Here is a 6,317-nt window from a genome sequence, read left to right on the forward strand (position 1 = left end):
GGGGTGGGGGGGAGAAAGAAAGAAAGAAGAATCAGTTTCTCGAATCAAGTTGGTGATTCCAGGTTGGAGGGGTGGTGGAAAGTAATTGCTTTAATTAGGAAAACCTGAAAATGTATGGGTCTCAAGGCGTCTGATATTTTATTTCAGGAAGTTTTATTTCCTGAAATTTGCTTCCACCTTTGTTTTTCCGGGAGTTTTGAGCTCCGTACTCCTGCTGGGGGATACCCGGGTGGCCAAGAAAGGGGTGCTCTCCGCCCGAGGAGCTAGGTGTGTGTCGGGGGAAGACTAGGAAGCTTGAAACTGAGACAGAAGTTCAGGTTCAGGAGGTGTTCCTTGGGGACTCCAGACTTGAAGTGCAAATTCCAGGCGGACCTGAATTCCTGGAAAGACGCGGGAGCCGGCGCCAGGTGCCCGGGAGAGGGGAGGGGCGGCCAGGGGCGCAGCCGCTGGGGCTCTGCAGTGGGAGTGCCGGCCTGTTCCAGGAAAAAGTTCTAGAACCACGGCAGTCCGGCATGGGAGGCCGTTTCAGTCCCCAATCACGGGAATTTATCTCAGCCTTCAGCGCCCACAGTGCGACCTCTTGCAGCTCCTCGCCGTCCTGGCCCCACGACACCGGGAGTTACCCCCGGGCTCTAATGTGCCGCTTGCAGGGGTAAACGTGTTTATTGAGTGGCTCCACGAAGCTCCAGACGCCCCAGATGGAGAGGCGCGTCTATGAGCCGGAGTCGCCTCCCCTAACATTTCAATCCTGCGGGTAATATGTTACTAAATACGCCCAAAGTCGTTAGTAGTTTCTAAATCGCATTTAATTCCAATTTCTAAAGGAAAACCTGACGGTTACTTAATATTGCCAGGTACACAAATGTGAAGCTTTTATTAGATAGTTTCCATCCATCTCTGTTTATTGGATTTAGGCCTCGGCAGAAAGAATTGGTGGCATCCGAACCCATTTCAGCGTCAGTGCCTACCTGTGTGGATGCCATGGATCCACAGGTGCTGGGAAGAGGTGCTATTTACTTCTACACATGATCTTGGGAGAAGCAAACGTAAAATAATTTGTACTGGGGGAGTGAGGCCCCATCCAGTCAAGGGTGGGATGCAGTAACATTTCCAACTCCAGGGCAGTTGACTATTTCATTCCTGCTGTGCTTCGCCTCCTCCCTGTGTGGTCTTTTCAGGTGAAACGCTTCAGGTACCATGCTGAGATTCACAGGGGACATGGGAACATGGCCTGAAGCTCTAGGAGGCCGGAGGTGGGGGAGGGCTTTGCAAAGGAGAAGGCTAGCCCTGGAGCTGCAAGGAGGTGTAAAGGTGTTACTCAGTGCGGTACATTTGTAAGGTAGCTTGTGCACCACAGTCCTCACCAGTCCAAGGTGCTAAGTAGATAAGTAGCGCCCACAATATTAGTCTCACTTTGTGGACAAGACAACTAGTTCTATTTGGGGATTTGAATGTCTTGTCTTCAGAGACTGGGCAGGCCTGTGGCAGAACTGGCAACAGAACACACCCCTGCGTTGCTATTTCCTTATCTAAAGCTCTTGTGGAATTTTTAGAGCTTAAATAGGACCCCTGGAAACCACTGCATTTTCGGAGGAAGTAACTAAGGTCTCCAGTCTGGCGATGTTGGCATTGATGGGACCAGAATCCCAGGACGCCAGCTTTTCAGCCACACAAAATCCCTTCTCTAAGGACCAGAATCCCCTGAAGAGATCCCCATTCCCCATAGGTACTGACTGCAGAGGAAGCCAAGTGGATCCAGGGTAGTCAGAGCCTGGGCCAGGTTTTGGGATGGGGGATGGGGAGAAGGGGAAAGGAAGGGCTGCGGTGTTTAAGAGAGGTTAGATATTTGCTGTTGGGCTGGAGATGTAAGGGCTATTTAACAAGTATTTGATGTCTACTGCTGGGCTGCCTGTAGACTGGAGCTTGGCTCTGGAGAAACAGCTGTGAGAAGTGACCCCACTGTGAGGCTGGAGAGGAAGAACAGTAATTGTTGATTCTAATTGTACTAACTGCAAAAAGTTGTTGCTGCCTCCAGGTAGGGAAATTGAATGACTACCCTAGGATGGCCACTGGTCACCTCTGCTTGGTCACTGTTGGAACTGGGCTGCTGGCCAGCCTCCAGGCCAATGAGTGCTTTGTGTCAAAAGGTCAGGCCTAGGATTGGGAAGTGCTGTGCAATGGGGGTTCCCCAATCACAGTCAGCCCATCTCATCCCTTACTAAAGGCACTGAGAACAGAAAGTAAAAAACAATGCTCTTGGTATTGACCATTTCTTGGTACTGCCCTTGAGACACTGTGTATTAAAAACTGGGGCAGAATTGTGTTTAAAAATCACACAAATAAGCCTTTGACTTAAAACCATCCAAACAAGAATGGTGGAATGAAATACATCATAATCAAAGGACAGACTTCCTGTGTCTGCCTAAAATTCAAGGAAGAAAATAAACTTGGAGAATGGGATCAATTTTAGCTATCAAAAGCCAATTCGACCTTGTTTAAATGGTTGAGAACACATAGAACTAAATTCCAACCAAAGAGTTAACAGAAGAACACCATTTCTGCAGTACAATGACAGTATTTCAAGGTTAAAAGCCTCCTTTTATCATAGGGCTCTTAGGTCTTACCTCTGTCATTGTTTCCTTGAACATCCAGGCAGGCCAGAGATGGGAGAGAGCAGAGGAGGTGGGGGAGTTCTGTATATATATGTACCCTCCAGCTGAGGAATGTCAGGGCCTCTAATTTCGTCAAGCTTAGCGCCCAACAGCTTCTGTTAACACCTGAGCTACACTCCTGCGGAAGCATTATCCACCCAGTGTGTCCTGGCCACACTTCATTAACAAGTTAATGACTTTCTGTTTTCACTGGCAAACTTACAAATTCCAACTGGAAACCTATTCTGTATTTGCCACAGGTCTCTGTGTGGGACATAAAAGGACAGATTCCTGCATTCAAAAATCTGCAATTTCAGTGGGGAAGATGTGCTCAAGCGAGTCATTTTAGAGCCATATTGTTACACAAATGGCGTAAGAGGAAGGGAGAAGGGCTTAAGAGAGGACTTCATTTTTTTCTGTGAGCCATGGGGCTGTATCATATTTCTTCCTATGTAGACATACTATACATGATTTTATCAATGAATAGACATGACATGTTTCCACGTTTTGTGGTGAACTTCCTTGTACGTATGTATATCTTGCCGAACGCTTGAAAGCATATTCCTCTTGCAAATTTCTAGCACTGGAATTGCTTGATTAAAGGGTGGATGCTTCCAAATTATTTTCCAAGAAGACTGCCCCCCCTCCCTCTCCCTAGAGTTGGTATTGAGAGCTCATCTCCCAAGTACTTACCAACTCTGGCTGCAGCAAGCATCTTAAGTTTTGCTAATACAGTATGTGAAAAGTAGTATTTCATTGTTGCTTGGATTTACATTGTGTCCTGTGGTTATTGGGTGTTTGTATTTCATTTTCTATGACCTGGCTGGTCCTTCTTACAGAGCACTTGAATTGGCTTCTTTGAGACTCAGCCCAAATGTCATTTGCTCTGGGAAGTCCTTGCTGAGACCATCTTCCCTACTACAGCTTCCAGCTGTTCTGAGAGCCCTGTCCTGGCACCCACTGACCCCGGAGTTTATCTTGTCATCACTGTATTTTTTTTTTTAGACGGAGTTTCGCTCTTGTTGCCCAGACTGGAGTGCAATGGCATGATCTCGGCTCACCCCAACCTCCGCCTCCCTGGTTCAAGCGATTCTCCTGCCAAGTAGCTGGGATTACAGGCATGCACCACCATGCCCGGCTAATTTTGTATTTTTAGTAGAGACGGGATTTTACCATGTTGGCCAGGCTGGTTTCAAACTCCCAACCTCAGGCAATCTGCCCATCTCGGCCTCCCAAAGTGCTGGGATTACAGGTGTGAGCCACCTTGCCCATGTAAGGTGTATTGCAAATTGCTTGCTTTTTTTTTTTTTTGGTCTTTCACCAACTCTTCCCCCTATCCTTTATTCCCTTGGAGTAAGAGGTCCAGAAATCCGGTCTTCCAGAAACCTCAGCTTCTCCAACCTCTAGTGAAGTGTTTACCTGTGCTGGTTTTCTTTTGGCTTAGTCTTTCTCCAATAGCCACGTCTGTGACAGAGAGATATTAAATCTCAGCCCTATTTTCTAAAATGGGGGTGGGGCGAGGGCAAGGTCCTTGAGAAACCTTGAGAAACGCCACAGGAAAACAACTTGTTTCCCCAATCCTGATCCTAGGAATAAAACAAAGAATACCCTCTTCCCCCAGCAAAAAAGGAAAAAAAGACAAATCTGAAATATGTAACCCAAACCACCACTGATATTCTGGGCTGAATTCTGGGCAACTTATTAAGAGTATTTACCACATGTAAGACAAGATAATTTTGATGTGCTTACTGGGAACCATGTTAGACTATGGAAAATCTGATTTAACCTTTTTTTTTTTTTGAGATGGAGTTTCGCTCTTGTCTCCCAGGCTGGAGTGCTATGACACAATCTCAGCTCACTGCAACCTTCACCTCCCGGGTTCAAAGGATTCTCCTGCCTCAGCCTCCTGAGTAGCTGGGATTACAGGTGCCTGCCACCATGCCCAGCTAATTTTTTGTATTTTCAGTGGAAACAGGGTTTCACTACGTTGGCCAGGCTGGTCTCGAACTCCTGACCTCAGGTGATCCACCAGACTCGGCCTCCCAAAGTGCTGGGATTATAGGCGTGAGCCACCATGTGCAGTCCTACTTTGATTTTTAGATCCCACAAATAAGTGAGAACATGGGATGTTTGTCTTTCAGTGCCTGGCTTATTTCACTTAATATAATCATCTCCAGTTTCATCCACGTCATTGCAAATGACTGGATCTCATTCTTTTTTATGGCCGAATAGTATTCCATTGTGTATATGTACCACATTTTCTTTATCCATTCATCTGCTGATGGACACTTAAGTTGCTTTCAAATCTTAGTTATTGTAAACAGCGCTGCAACAAACAGGAATGCAGATATCTCTCTGATATACTGATTTCCTTTCTTTTGCATATATACCCAGCAGTGGAATTGCTGGTTCATATGGTAGCTCAATTTTTAGTTTTTTGAGGAGTTTCCAAATTGTTCTCCATAGTGGTTGTACTAATTTGCATTCTCACTAACAGTGTGCAAGGGTTCCCTTTCTCCACGTCCTTGCCAGCATTTGTTATGGCCTGTCTTTTAGATATATGCCATTTTAGCTGAGTTGAGATGATAACTTATTGTAGTTTTGATTTGCATTTCTCTGATGATCAGTGATGTTTAGCATCCTTTTGTATGCCTGTGTGACATTTGTATGTCTTGTTTTGAGAAATGTCTATTTAAATCTTTTGCCCAGCTTTTTTGATCAGATTGTTAGATTTTTTTCCTATAGAGTTGTTTGAGCTCCTTATATATTCTTACTATTAATCTCTTGTCAGATGGGTAGTTTGCAAATATTTTCTCCCATTCTGTGGGTTGTCTCTTCACTTTGTTGATTTTATCCTTTGCTGTGCAGAAGCTTTTTAACTTGATGTAATCCCATTTGTCCATTTTTGCTTTGGTTGCCTGCGTTTGTGGGGTATTTGTGTGGTTGTGGCCTGTGGTTGTGGTGTTGCCCAGACCAAGGTCTTGGGGATTTTGCCCAATGTTTTCTTGTAGTAGTTTCATAGTTTGAAGTCTTAGATTTAAGTCTTTAATCCATTTTGATTTGATTTTTGTATGTGGTGAGAGATAGGGGTCTAGTTTAATTCTTTTGCATATGGATATTCTGTTTTCCCAGCAGCTTTTATTGAAGAGACTGTTCTTTTCCCTAATGTATGTTCTTGGTACTTTTGTCAAAAAAGAGTTCTCTGTAGGTATGTGGATTTGTTTCTGGGTTCTCTATCCTGTTCCATTGGTCTATGTGTCAGTTTTTATGCCAGTACCATGCTGTTTTGGTTACTATGGCTCTGTGGTATAATTTGAAGTCAGATAATGTGATTCCTCCAGTTTTGTTCTTTTTGCTTAGGGTAGCTTTGGCTATTCTGGGTCTTTCGTGGTTTCATATAAATTTTAGAATTTCTTTTTTCTATTTCTGTGAAAAATGTCCAGTATTTTGATAGGGATTGCATTGAATCTGTAGATGGCTTAGGGTGGTGTGGACATTTTTAGCAATATTGATTCTTCCAACACATGAACACGGAATGTTTTTCCATTTTTTTGGTATTTTCTTCAATTTCCTTCATCAGTGTCTTACAGTTTTCATTATAGAGATATTTCACTTCTTTGGTTAAGTTAATTCCTAGGTATTTAATTTAAGTGTGGTTATTGTACA

At 44.3% G+C, this 6,317-nt stretch overlaps 1 protein-coding gene across 1 annotated transcript in view; it reads right to left on the bottom strand.

The window, feature by feature from the left end:
• TDGF1 (teratocarcinoma-derived growth factor 1) overlaps positions 1 to 2,653 on the bottom strand; it is a 6,499-nt gene extending 3,846 nt beyond the window's left edge. The window contains exon 1 of the mRNA XM_011981056.1: positions 2,625 to 2,653. The gene's annotated coding sequence lies outside the window, so the exon portion shown is untranslated. The remainder of the gene's footprint in view (positions 1 to 2,624) is intronic.
• Positions 2,654 to 6,317: the final 3,664 nt, after the last annotated feature.

This window comes from Mandrillus leucophaeus, unplaced genomic scaffold (genome assembly GCF_000951045.1).
Source record: "Mandrillus leucophaeus isolate KB7577 unplaced genomic scaffold, Mleu.le_1.0 Scaffold22, whole genome shotgun sequence".
NCBI lineage: Eukaryota > Metazoa > Chordata > Mammalia > Primates > Cercopithecidae > Mandrillus > Mandrillus leucophaeus.